Source organism: Caloenas nicobarica, chromosome 2 (genome assembly GCF_036013445.1).
Source record: "Caloenas nicobarica isolate bCalNic1 chromosome 2, bCalNic1.hap1, whole genome shotgun sequence".
Lineage (NCBI taxonomy): Eukaryota > Metazoa > Chordata > Aves > Columbiformes > Columbidae > Caloenas > Caloenas nicobarica.
The window spans coordinates 88472991-88487676 of record NC_088246.1 but is presented as its reverse complement, the minus strand read 5'-3'; the positions used below and the strand labels follow the sequence as shown (position 1 = coordinate 88487676).

Genomic DNA, 14686 nt, shown 5'->3' with positions numbered 1-14686 from the left:
TCCTACCTGTTGCCACATACTACTACTACTGCTATTAAAAAAGACTAGATTCCTCAAAATATTCAAATATGAATTATTGACTTTTAGTGACTGATAGATGCTTAATATGGCTAGTTTCAAGATGTCTCACTACTGTTGAATATTAGATCATTTATTTTCATACTCAAACATGAATTTAGTAGGCCAATATTAAGTTTTAATACAAAAGAACCAAAAAACCCAACACACAAACAAAACGTGGTCACCAAAAATACTACTAAAATTAACAGACTCTACAATAAAGAGAGTGGAAGCAATGATGCCTCATTCTTATGCTCCCAAAAATCTAAAACCATCTTTCATGTACACATCATTGCTCACTGCTTTTGGGTGCACCACTCTGCATCACGGATTCTATACTTCAAGAATTTACAAGACTGAGATAACAATTCAACTAACTTGCATAGGGAGTGCTATTTGCTGCCTTGTTTAAGCAGTGGTGCCAGTGTTCTGATGATATGGGGATTTAGGTCAATGACAAAATGGGAAAAAAAAAAAAAAAAGGTATTCTTTCATCCGCTACACTGAAGATCATGTTTATTAAAAGCCCTAGAAAGTAACAGAGAGACTTGAAAACAACTTAAAATACCACTGGCCCCAGTGGCTGTTTTATCTTTCTTTCCTAGGACCTTTTGAAAAAACTTCCACAATCAATCACAGTAATTTTGCCTTATTTTATATTCCATCAAAATAAGTGGAATTCAAGAAAAAAATGTAGTATCCATAGAAATGCTTAATTCTTTAACTGAGATAAGGGTTTGGTTAGACTTATTTGAAACTAAACTAGGAATTATTTATCATTCTAAGCTTAATGATTTTATTGTGAAATTACAAATATACAAAAATAAGTGTTGCTTCTGATGAAGAAAACTATCAGTGCGATTGAAAACACTGACACTTTTCCACTTTAAGGAAATATAGTAGAGTTCAAATTTTCACATTCTTTCTACAGCACTCTGCTTGATGTGGTGTAACAGTGATATAAGTGTTTCTTGCAACGAAAAACGAAATCAGCTGTTTCCGTATGTGAATCATGACAGAAAATATACTAGTTTCAGTATATGCAGAAAACTAGTAGGTACAAACTCTGAAACAAACCAGGCAGATCCCTGCACGATCCAAAGGCATATTTGAACACTTAGTAAGAAGGTCCAAGTCTCAAAACATTTCAGTGCTCCTTATCCTCCAGCAACCTAGCTGCTTATTGATCTCCCCAGTCACATAATGGTTGTTCCTTACAACCCAGCCAAAGAAGAGACGGTGCTATACATTACGGAGCAAAAAGAGGCAACACAAGGCTTAGTGTAACGCCAAGTCAGCAGCACGTGTGCCCTGTCTTGCTTCCTCTTCCCAGGCAGCTTGTAAAAGGCAGTCAAGTATGTGCCATTCTCAGTGTTAAACCATTTACTCTCATACAGTGCATCAGCAACAGGCAGCGACAATGGATTTAGCTGGCAGAGTTGAGAACTCTACCAGGTATTCACACAGAAATTGAAGCATCAACCATAAGTTACTCAAAAAATTGAAACAAGGAATAAAATTCAAAATTAAAAAGAAAAAAGGGAAGAGCAATATTTTTCCCCTCTTGAGACAAAAGCACATTATCTGTGTAAACTTCCATTTTCATTTATATATCCACGTAGGAATATATTTACCATACTCTCCTACAACAACCTTTTTCCCACACTGTAATAATTTGTTATTCTAACAAAGCAAACAAACAAGGATTGATTTTAGCAACTGAAAGCTTTCACCCTATTAAAATTTGACGGGTAGGAGGAAAGTATTTTTAAAAACTGTTGACAGGTTTACTTGGAGGATACAAAGGCACATCAGGCAGGAACATAAAAAAACAACAATCAAATCAGGAAAATGTAATTTGAATTCTCATGTGTTACTAAGAGCAAAGATAAAACATTTAGGTGTTATTTCAAAATGCCTCGTTTGTTTATTACTATATTTGCTCGTTCACTGAAACCGATACTAGGGAGAAGAAGTATAAATACATACAAAATCAAAATAACTTGTAACAAAACACTGAAAATATTTGGATGGCAGATATTGTTCCTTCAATCCTCCTTAATTTCAGAAACTGCTATTAACAGAAGTGAGAGTGGAAAAGAATAAACATCTGCTTAAGTTGCTCTTTTCTTTTTTTTAAAGTACTAAAGAAACAAAACATCGATTTCTTTACCTTAGGAATTGAAGACCAAAACCAGAATAATACATTGTTATAGATTCTTTTCTTTGCAAATAAGTTCATGAATGATCATGTCGGATTTCATCCTTAGTAGTGTTCTGGGGAGTCTAAAGCAAAAATGCAATATATATGTCCAAAAACTGTCTTATAGTTCTGCTTTGCCTGAGATCTATAGAAATGGTATTGAAAGAAGGAAGCCACAGGGACTGAACTCAATTCTTCTGCTTGTTAATGCCTGTTCCTTGTACTGTTACCTTGATTCACATAATAACTTGGGTATGCCCAAAAAATTGTTTTCCTGATTTTTAGTTTTATCAGATTAAAACAAGCACATTTGTTTTAATGAGAGTAAGAATGGGGGAAAAAAAAAAAAAAGGCTCTTTGGTAGTACAATCATTGTATGTATTATTTTACTGTCCTTAAAGGTGTGTCATGCTGTCATAGCCCAACAAGATGAATTGGAATAGTTATAATTTTGCAGCACAAGAAAACCCATAGTTAAGGACAAAAATTCTTAAATTTACAAATACAATTGAAATACCTTTAAGACGAAGTATTGTTTAACACCTGACAGACGCAACACCCCAGGAAATGCTGAAAATATTAATTTTATATTTTAAAGACTTCACAATGTCTTTCTGATAGACAAAAACTGTTTACAAAACTAATTCTTTTTCAATGAAGGCTATGTATTTTCAATGAAGTATGATGTATGGCTCCGCACTAAAAGTGCCTGATGTCCTTTTGTGACTGCACAAGCTAATCAGTCCTTCCTCGTGATATAAGCTGAAGGTAACTGCACTTAATGTCAGATACCCAGTCCCACAACTTCCTTTAATATACTTGCCATTTCATGTCTCTATCAGCTCTTTGCCAAGCCCAACCTACACTGTGATTTTGTGACTCTGTTGAAGCAACAAGAATGGAACACAAGTCAGTACAGACATGTTGCACGTATACGAAAGCACACACAGTCTTTTGAGCTCTTACAAGTAATTTCATTCTCAGAAGGCAAACCGCTGCCAGCTGTTTACAACACTACCTTGACCTGTGCTGCTTAAGTAAACCTGCACCACTGCTAAAAATCTGAAGGCAAATCAATTTGAAATCTTCAGGCATAGTTTTTGTGAATCTATGACATAGGAACGTCAGAAAAATTATTTACTAAACAAACACACCGAAGACTCTCAGATGGACAAGAAAATAAATGTTAGAATTGCCTGAAGTAAATATGAGCGACAAGCAGCAGCTGAAAAGGTATAAGGATGCCCCTTCACTCCAGTCATTATACCTGCTGTAATACTGTGGATTTACTTAACTGCAGACTACAAAAGGGCTCATTCTGGAAGCTTAAATTATATACTTCTATGTGCACAAAACTAAATGGCTTTATTGTGATATCCGATATCAATTTTCAGCCACAATTACACAAGGTCAACTAAAGTGCATTAAGATACACTTCTGTTACAGCAAGATAACTTAAATACCAATGAAGCTTTCTGCATACTGGTCCAATGATTAAAAGACAGTGGGACCCTACGCTTCTCATTGACTTCAGAGGACAAGGAATGCCCAGCATCTGTTAAAAAAAGAGACTTTTCCTTATCTTTTTTCAGGTTTTGTTTTTACAATTCCTAGTGCAAAATGGTTCAGTTTTCAGGAAAGCACTTGCATATTAGTTCTGGCAAAGTTCCTGAGATCTATAATCAAGCCTATTTTTTCTTGTTTGCATATTACTGCAAGTGAGGATGATGATGCAGTTCAGACTCATATCACCGCAGTTGCGCAACTCCTTTTATTTCGTTTCACTTGCATTGATCGCTAATAAAATTCAATGAGCTTGTAAAGGAGAGAGTGGAGACAGATTGCAAACACTCAGAACTCGGAGAAAGTTTTTGGAAGAAAGACATTCACACAATTCTATTTGGAACCTCACAGTACAGAGCACAAAATTGCACAGAGTTTAATTCTACTTTACTGTATCATAAGATGGGAAAACTAAACTTCTTACTCAGTGACAAGTAATCCTCAAAATATTAGCTTAGTCTACACATCACACCACATTCTCTAAGTCATCAGATATACATTATCTAGTTCACTATCACAGGTATTTTAATAAAAACCTCCTATAGTAGAATTAAAATATAACATATTTCTATTTTTAAATTATTAATCTGGTAGCTTAACTAATCATTTGCTTTCAGATATTTCTCTCTAGCCATTGGTGAAAAAAAAAAAAAAAAAAGAGTAAAAAGACACGACACCTTGAAATACATAAAAAAAGAAGTACTTTTTACCCAGAGAGAAATAACAAGTGCTTATTCTCAAAACTCTGTTAAGGCATTGATTTAATCTCTCATTTTAGTTTTTTGGAGGTATTTTTGTTTGGTTGGGTTTGGGTTTTTTGGTTTGTTTGGTTGCTTTTTGCTTTCTTTGTTTGTTTTTGTTGTTGTTTGCTTTCAGCAGCAGACCAGACTTTTCACATTCTGCTGGCTTTTTACAGTATTTTAAAATATAAAAAGAATAGTTCCAAATTCTTTGCAAGTGTAACAAATACAAGTGTCTTAATCTTGAGACTTATCGTAAGTATGAAGTATGTGAAAAACTAGACAAAATCCGACTGAAAGCCAAACAACATACTACATACTTAAAGGTATGTAACGTTATCAGCATAAAATATTTACAAACAGGATATTTGCTATATTTAAAATAATGTAAACGTAATGGTCTACTTCTTTTCATACAGAAAAACAAGTTCCAGTGGTAGGAAAAAAGAAAGATGATGTAAAAAGTAATAGGATTTGCATATTACATCACTAACATTTGGAAATTTATATGTTAAACATGCTTTTATGCTTTCATATAAGGACTCATTTTTTATAGTTAAATTCAGCATCATGTGAATCCCAGTCTTCAAAGCTGACTTGAGAATTAAAACCAGGATTCCACTCAAATCTCTAAGCCCTCTGACTTGCAAATGACTCAGATGAAAACTTCATCAGTTGTAATACAATACTCAGGTGAGTATAGCTAGTCATGCTCAAGGATCTGCAGGATTAGACCCCTTTCCCAATTATATTTACATAGAAACAGATTGAAAATTTAACTATTCAAATGAATACAGCTGCTTATTCAACAGCTACATCAGTCTGTCCCTCCATGGTAAGGAAGTACATGAGAAAGGACTTCCCAGATACACAAGTATAGCAAGGGTATGACAGGGAGCTCAGATAAAGAACTGAATAACTCTTTCCTGCCCAAGAAGTAAGATCATTTCATATTTGCCATAACCAGACAACTAGACATGCTTTATGACCTCCTTTCATATCACTTCTTTTTGTGCCATTTTGTTTTCTGACATCCCTCTGGCTGAAAGCCTTCAGTACCTTTCAGAGCTCAGAAGCCTGAATACAGCTTGGACTAACAAAGGCACCATAGCAACTCTACAACATGGAGAAAAAGTAAGTTTTACGGCACTGAATCCCACGAGATAGAAATACAATGAATTCTTGCACCTAAGGAACCATAGAAAGATGAGAGGTCAAGAAGAGACAGTTCAGACCAATTGGATTTTATTCATTCAGGTACAGCACTAAGCTTCTGTAAACCATTCAACACCTGCTGGAACCTAGAAGCAACTAATCTCTTTCATTTCTTTACTTTTGAACTGCAAGTGCTCAAAAACAATGAATTCATCTGATCACATGAAGACAGCTCAGGTCTTACTTGGCATATTAACACAAGCTCAAGTATTAAGCTTTCACAGACACTGACTGACTGCCAAGTCACTGAGAGCGAGCTACAACTGTTTTATCTATGCTGTTTCATTACACAGGGCCTTGTTTAGAACAACTTAATTCTACAGATTCTGTTAACTCACTATTAAAGCATCAACGACACCGAAGATTAAGTTATTCTAATTCAAAAATTGCATGGCAGCATCCAGAGGTCCCAGCAATAGGAAGGGATTTTACTGTGTTTGGCAAAAAAATGCTAATAGAGAAAAGACAGCTTTTTATACAACACACATGTTCCTTCTCAAAGTTCAATAAAATCAACTCACTTAAGAAATAAAATTAAGACACAGACAGCGTAACTGGCTGGCAATTCTTGTGCTGCAGAGCTATGGCTTCAGTAGAGCAAAAATGAACAAGTGTAGAAGTAACCAATACATCATAACTAACAAGCTTTAAAAACCTATTCCTGATTAAAAAAATCCTTGCTTTAACAAGCTCCAAGTCTTTATTCAACTATTTTAAAATATGTTCAGAATAACACAACCTCCTGAAAAGATAACACAATCTCAGATGACATCTGTAATCCAAATCTAGGCAGTATCTAAGAAGGAAAGCATATTCCTTCCTGTGGTAACCAAGAAAACTGTTGCAAAACTACTTTAAACACACAAAATTACATAAACTCACTGAAGACAATACGGCTTTATAAGCATATGAAAATGCAGAACATTCTTCAGCTTTATTGACAGTGATGCAACAGAAGGAACTGGAAAAAACAAACTTTAACTGTAAACAGATTGCTGTAGAAAACGCTGGTATATAGTACATTAGTCAATATAAGCTGCAGCAGGTTTCGTAGAAAACTCCATTATTACTACATCTCCCTTCTGAGCACTGCTTAAATACATTGGAGTCAATAGGGTACAGCAGAGAACTGAAAGAAAATATCCATAGTAGCACAAAAGCTAAACCACTACTGTTGAAAAAGTCTCAATAAACCAAAAGATGCCCACCAAAAGCTGTTTAAGTATGGATTTCCTTTAAAGCACTGAGCATTTTTTAGGATTTAACCTGGAAGGAAGAAGAGAGGGAACAGGTATTTGTATATGGCTACTGTATAAATAGTCAGATAACCAAGACAGAAACAGCCCACGATCCCACTTGTGTTGCATGAAATCCTCATCTGGCATTTTGACACTGGTATTTCTTCTAAATAACCCGTAAAAGACCAAGAACTGTCTCCAACTTGAATAATCATTTATTTTCATGGCAACCACTTCAGTACTACAGAGATAACAATCAACGTACTATATCCTAAAATCCATTATTGCAACTATTACACTGTATTTCTCCCTTAGCTCTGGAGACTGCTGAACAAACAGCAGGAAATATCTTGCTGAATCTGAGGATTAATGCAAAGAATAGTCTCCTGCAGACCTGATCATTCATTCAAAAAGTGTTGTCCATTCTCTGTGCCACTGAGCTCAAGCAAAGACAGTTTATTGAAGCAGCATGAAGAGTCACTCAGTTTCCTTTATTGGGAATATCTTGCCCTGATTTCCGGTCTATTTATTTATATGCCATGCACAGACCATGAGGTGATTAATTTTCCTGCTGAAGGCATAACTGACTTTCCTGGCCTCATTTTATGTGACCCGAGGTCCAAGTCACATGGAAAGATGTGAAGTGTCTATGATTTAGTTCTGAATCATATGAAGGGAAGCTGCAGCTCCCACAGGATAGGAATCTTCACAGATACAGGGAATTAACTAATTAACACTTAACTAATTAATACTTAGAGAACTAACACTTAAGGAGCTAACACTTAGAGAACAAAGCCTTAACCCACAACACTTAGAACCCTTAACCTACATTACAATTGCCTAGCTTTGCTTAGCTTTGTGTAACTTCTTGTAAGAGAAACAAAAGTTCACTGACGACTTTACAGGCCTTGCAGAGAGACAAAATCTTGGGTGCATCCTTGGGTGAATCAGAGAACTGAAACTTGGGCACAGGACAGGAGATACGCCAGTTCTAACCAACTCAGCAGTCTGAGTCCCAGCCAACTCATCACATCAGGCCAAAGGTAATGGTGTACAGCGAGAAGACCCCGGTTCATGATCACTGCGCAGGTGCAACCAGGAGGGGCCAAAGGTGGAGACTATGGAAATAACGTCCCAGAACTCATTGTTATAAGAACTGCCTTCTCAGGGACAGGTTATGAATATGTATGGGCATTCCTAGAACTTTCATGAATATGTAACACTTTACAGCATTTAACCAAGCTCACAGCTGCTGGAAATTTGGACACATTTTAGGTGGAATTAATCCCCCGTGTGTCCAGCACTGTAAATACATACCTTTTTTACAATCTTAAAGGTTGTAAGGTCATTTCCGCGCCTCATCACCATATTAAAGTATGTAACATAGTTTTTGTATCCATTTTACTCTTCTTCAGGTATTCAACCTGACACAAGCAACTGACAGAAAAAAAAAAAAGCGCTCTATCTCCCTTAGGGGACCTATACTGACTCTCTTCATGTATGTACACATGCAACCTGTCTGAAATTTAGGTAAATGCTACTATTTCAAATTTAAAAAAAAAAAATGCGCTAAGGGATTGTGAAGAGAATTGATAAGTCACATGAAGTTTGACAAAAACATTAGCAAATCTAAATGGGAGGCTAACTTTACACTTTTGTATTATAAACATCAAGAAAACATTTATGTATTTGTTTGTTTCCACAGGTAGTTCTCTTGTAAATATTAACGTCTGGTAGCGTTTCAGAAGTGATAGCTTGGTCTCTAAAACATGCTTAAAAAGTGAAATCTTTATGAAAAAATAAAAGTAGAGGATGTCTCCAGGGGGAAAAAAAAAAAGTTAAATCTTACTAAGGGCTTCCAGTACCCCACTCCAGTTTTCCACTTCATCCACCAATCCTGTTGGCTGATCAATTATTTCATTCCTTACCACTTAATACAAACATTGAAAAGTAATGAGATTATTCTTCAATGATCAGCTATCCTCAGTTTCTAATCTTATTTTTTTAAGCATTAATAGCTACATAATCAAATTGAGGGAATTTTTAAGCCACACTATCCTCCCTTAAAATATATTTCCATGGTCTACATACAAAGGTGTAAATTATAATTTGAGCAAAATTGTGCATTATCATTGAATTACAATAGAATCATCATAGAATCACAGACATTTTAGCTGGAAGTCACCTAGTTCAGACTAAACAGATGACAAACCAGACAGATTTCTATCAATCCTTTTATTCCCTATACATAAAGGAAACAAAATTAAGTATGGTCTTCACAACACAAAGTGCCCTAAAACCTCCTGACAGTGGCAATTTTCTCTCTCACACACAAAAACAATCTAGCAAGGTTTTAAGCATTGGACAATTTGTCATGCCAAGTAAGGGAATACAGCTGCATATTGATCACACACCACTCGTGCGGACAGTACTTTTTCATTTGTATATTTTTTTCACTCATTCATGGAATAAACTGTAGGTCACTTTCTAAAATTAAATTAAAAGTTCTTAGTGGATTTATCACCAGCCTTTAAATATTCAGCTGTTACTAAAGAAATATGTAAATTTATTTGAGTCATTCACTTAGCTTAGCTTTTCTGCTTTTAGGTAAGCATCAATGCTTTAGGTAGCTGTATTCAACTGAGACTGACGCTTACCTAATTATCACTGCCCTGGATGAGACTGAGCCCAAGTCCCTGGCTGCTATTAGGGTTAAGGTTCCAAGAGCCACAAAGCGACAGTTCCAGGGACACTGGGGCTGCAAAGGGGAGCCGAGGGGAGCATGGCACTGCACCTACATTGTTCCTTCCACATCGTTCTATTCTGGGCAACCCATGCTGAAGGGGACATCAGTTCAAGGACCAAGCTGCCATTAGTGTTACGGTTAGAGTTGGGGTTAGGGTTCTGAGAGCCAGAGTCTATAGCTCCAGGGACACTGGGGCTGCAAACAACATGTCAAGGGGAGAACCTCACTGCACCTATTTGTTCCTTTCTACTACCTTTCTACTCTGGGCAACCCATGCTGCTGGGGACCTCAGTCTGAGGACAAGGTGCTATTAGGGTTATGGTTAGTTTTAGGGCTAGGCTTAGGGTTGGAGTTCCTAGACCACAAAGCCTACAGCTCCAGGGACACTGGCTCTGCAAAAGGCATGCCAAGGGGAGCATGGCACTGCACCTACATTGCTCCCTCTACACTTTCTCATCTCAGTTACCTATGGTGCTGGGGACCTCAGTCCATGGACCAAGTTGCCATTCAAAAGAAATATGAAACATTACACAATTTGCTCTTTACACAAGTTTTCTGAAAGGGAAAGAGCTGTTCTCTGAAACAGGCTTCTACTAAGATGTTAAAGGAAACTAGAGACACAGAGAAACTAAAACAACTGTATGATACTATTTCAGAGTTGAACGTAATTGTCAGTGCTTCAAGGTAGATCTCACTCTTAGGAAATTATTTTAGTTCATATTCTCCAAGTGTTTTTATTTAAAAAAAGTCTGCCCAAACAAGCCTCTGCTAAGTCATTGTTACTACATCCCTCCTCAGCCTTCAAGGGAGCACTTTCTGTATGATAAGAAACAAAGTACTGTGAACCACATATGTCTGGATACTTCCAGGAAAAGCATCGGCTTTACTACATATTTACTCAAAAGGTTCTCCTGCAGCTATTTCTACATTCAAAACAGTATTATCAATAGCTCTCTTCACAGGAATTCTTTAACACCCAGTGAGATCAGAAGCCTCTTGCACAGGTGGAAATACCCAATCAGAAACATATCAAGCTTTTGCAGAAGAAATAGTTGTATCTAGCACAAATGTTCTCACAAATCATAGAGTTCCTATATCTCACTTTGTTTATTGAAGAATTTTTCCCATATTTACAAACACAAAATCAGATGACAAACAGAAACAGAAATAGCCTTATGTTTTCTAGAAACTATGAAGCATTGAGCCAAATATGTTTGCCGGTATATCATAACAAACTATACTGGGTTTGTGTGGCAAGGTTTTGGTAGCAGCAGGGATGCCAGGGTGGCTTCCGTGACAAGCTGCTAGAAGCTTTCCTCCATGTCCAATAGATCCAAAGTCAGTCAGCTCCAAGATGGACCTGCTGCTGGTGAACACTGAGCCCACCAGTGATAGTGGTAGTGCCACTGGGATAACATATTTAAGAAGGAAAAAAAAAAAACCCTGCACAACTGCAGCCAAAGAGAGCAGTGAGAATATGTTAGAGAAACAACTCTGCAGACACCAATGCTAGTGAAGAAGGAGGAGAAGGAGGTGCTACAGGCACCAGAGCAAAAGTTCCTCTGCAGCCCATGGTGAGGCCTGCTGTCCTCTCCAGCTGGACGTCTATGGTGGAGCAGATCTCCACCTGCAGGCCACAGAGAAATCCATGCTGGAGCAGGTGGATACCCAAAGGAGGCTGTGACCCCATGGGAAGCCCACACTGGCTTTGGCTCCTGACAGGACCTGCGGCTCCATGGAGAGGAACCCAGGCTGGAGCAGGTTTGCTGGCAGGACTTGTGACCCTGTGGGGAACCCACCCTGGAGCAGTCTGTTCCTGAAGGACTGCACCCTGTGGAATGGACCCACGCTGGGACAGTTCAAGAACTGCAGCTTGTGGGAAGGACTCATGTTAGAGAAGTTCATGGAAGACTGTCTCCTGTGGGAGGGACCCCACACTGGAGCTTGGGAAGAGTGTGAGGAAGGAGCAGCGGAGACAACATGGGATGAACTGACTGCAACCCCTAGTCCCCGTCCTCCTGTGCTGCTCAGAGGCAGAAGGCAGAGAAAATCAGGAGTGAAGTTGAGCCAGGAAATAAGGGAGGTGCATGGGTAAGGTGTTTCAAGATTTATTTTTTATTTCTCATTATTGTAGTCTGATTTTGATTGGTAATAAATTAAATTTTTCAAAACAGTCAAGTTTGTTTTGACTGGGATGGTAATTGGTGAGTCATCTTCCTGTCCTTATCTAGATCCACCAGCCTTTTGTTATGTTTTCTCTCCCCTGTCCAGCTGAGGAGGGGGAGGGATCGAGCAGCTTCATGGGAACAGGGCATCCAGCCAGTGTCAACCCACCACAAAAAGAAAAAATACTTTTTCATACACAGATATTTAACCGCATTTTATACAGTATGGAAAACTGAAACTCTTTGTATAGTGATTTAACACTACTTGATGATTTCTCTTTAAAGAACTTGATCCTGACTGTCTAAAACCAAACAAACAAACACTAAAAGAAAACCCCAATAGCTTTCACTTTCACAGAAGTTATTAACCCTTCCCCTTCATGAGAACAACTTGAAAACACCTAAGCCAAAGTTCACTGCCTGGCATCTCACGATTTCTTAGACACACAATTTAGGATTCTGACCTCCCCTCCAGCAGTGCCTGCTGACCTTAAGAAAGTTCACAGCAAGGGGAAAAAATGGATTTATATTCTTTATCCATCACTTCTTCTCAATTGCATCTCAGAAGTCTGAAACATGAAAGTGATTCAACACTTTTGTCCAGTGGTAAAACACAAATGAAAAGGCTTATACACTAAAGCAAGGAGTTCAGGATTTGTACTTCCTAAAGTCAGTCATATTCCTCAACAGCAAAAATACAAGGTTCGATTTCTATTTTAACAGAAACCCTCCTTGAAAAGCACATGGCTAAATCTTCTGATCCAGTCATGACCAGCATGAATGGCACTTTACATTTGACATATCAAGCACAATTTTTTAAACCAAATATATATTTTTAGACCAAATATATCTGCTCCTCAAAACAGGAGAGCGCAGGGATAAGTGTTCTTCAAAGTAAGCACAGTAAAGCTTCAGATTTTCTGACTAAATCATCTGTTTCACATAGGAAATTTAAGTAGAGCAAATAAATATAACATCTATGACTTCTATGTTCATTCTTTCGTATATCCTGCCCTCTTCAAAGACTGCCAATACCTACTACCATCATCAACACCATAAATCCTGCAGTTTACTCTGCTACAGTCACTCAAAGACATTGTTCTAGTTAATTCATGAGAAGTAAAATGAAGTTGCCACAACTGTTCCAAGACAATTAAAAAAAATGAAGGAAACTTTCTGAAGTTAAGCATCAACACAGATGAAGACGACATTAACATATTTGATTCATCAAAACACACCTTAACTATGAACTCAATGATCTTTTTATTTATTAGCAGTACTTTTAAATAATTGTGCTTGCATTTCTAAAACACTAGGTATATTTTCAGCTACAGTCAAAGGGCATGCAAAACAAAATCACCTACCAGGCAGCAGAGTAATTCATTCCTTCTTCTCAAAAGCAGAGGGCTACTCATCTGAACAGTCAGTTAGAAACTTACTTCACTTAAGAAACTTACTTCACTTGCTCTCCTAATGCAGAATCAGTGTAATGCATTTCATCTGTGTGAAGCTCAAGATGGTGGCCTTACCTAGGGTTCTTGCAACAGAATCAGCTACTAGGAAGAAAACTAACTCTATCCCAGTCAAAAGCAGGACAAGAGATGATCTCACCAGTCAGCAGTACCTTAGGTTAGCTGGCTAGGCTGTTCTTGGTGATAAGGGAATGCAGAACTTCTTTATTACAGGCTCCTTTTTGCTGTGGTTCACTGGAATCTGAAATAACTTTTCTAATATTTTGCCACTTAAAATCCTTTTAATCTGTTAGATTCAGCACTGAGTCCCTCTGGTACTCAGTTCACTGATTTATGGGGGTGAGAGGTTCAGTTGCAAAATACACAACCAGTTATGAACTAGCAATACCATCACCAAATCCAAAGACAGGGAAGAACTTCTCACTATTGAATGCTATGTTTCACATTCTAACAGGTTGATGCAGCATGTCTTCCACCTGTGTAACTTCCCTGTACAATTTTTCAACATCAGAGGTATTTTTCTTCAAAATAATACAGTAACACAGACTGAAACACTGGTACATGCACAAGTCATGCTATTGTCCTGGAAGAGAATATGCATACAAACATCTAAACCATGGGCAATTCCAAAACAACAACGTGTCATAAATCGCAAGATAAAACTCCATGTTACCACCTTTCTTTCTTGCACTCCTCTTCTCAGAGCCAAAAAATATGACTAACCTTTAAACCCGAAAGAAAGAGAGAACTGGTGCACAAGAAAAAACAAAGAACAAGCTCACAATTTTTATAAAAGTCCAATGACTCTACAGCTGTTACCCCAACTGTGTTCAAAATCATAAGCTGAATTAATGCATTTATTTTACTAAAGAAGCAGTGAATTTCTTCGGCAGGGAAAGATCACTACTTTGTATATGGAGAACCAATTTAGATGCCTTCAGAAAGGAGAAAGCTGACTATAAACAGCTATAATGTCTTTTAATGTCTCTCTTTGGGATACTTCTTACTGCGTGCGGTTGAGACAAATGAGGTAGCAATGGAGTCCAGGTGTTTTCACAAACAGGAATATTAACCATTTCCTGACATACAAAGAGGCACTAAGCAAAATCTCAGACAGCTCACAAAAAATTACATTAAAATGTCCAAACTTGTCTTATTAGACAAAACTTGTCTTATTAGACATAAGACTTGTCTTATTATTAGAATCAGACAGAGAATCACACTTAAGACCTTTCTTTCAAAAATATCTAATACTTTTGGTTTTAATAAACTGAGGCAGAAAGC

General features: G+C 37.4%; 1 protein-coding gene across 1 annotated transcript in view; it reads right to left on the bottom strand.

The window, feature by feature from the left end:
* Positions 1-14686, bottom strand: part of CTNND2 (catenin delta 2) — a 531616-nt gene that overhangs the window by 516302 nt on the left and 628 nt on the right. The gene's annotated exons all lie outside the window — the stretch shown is intronic.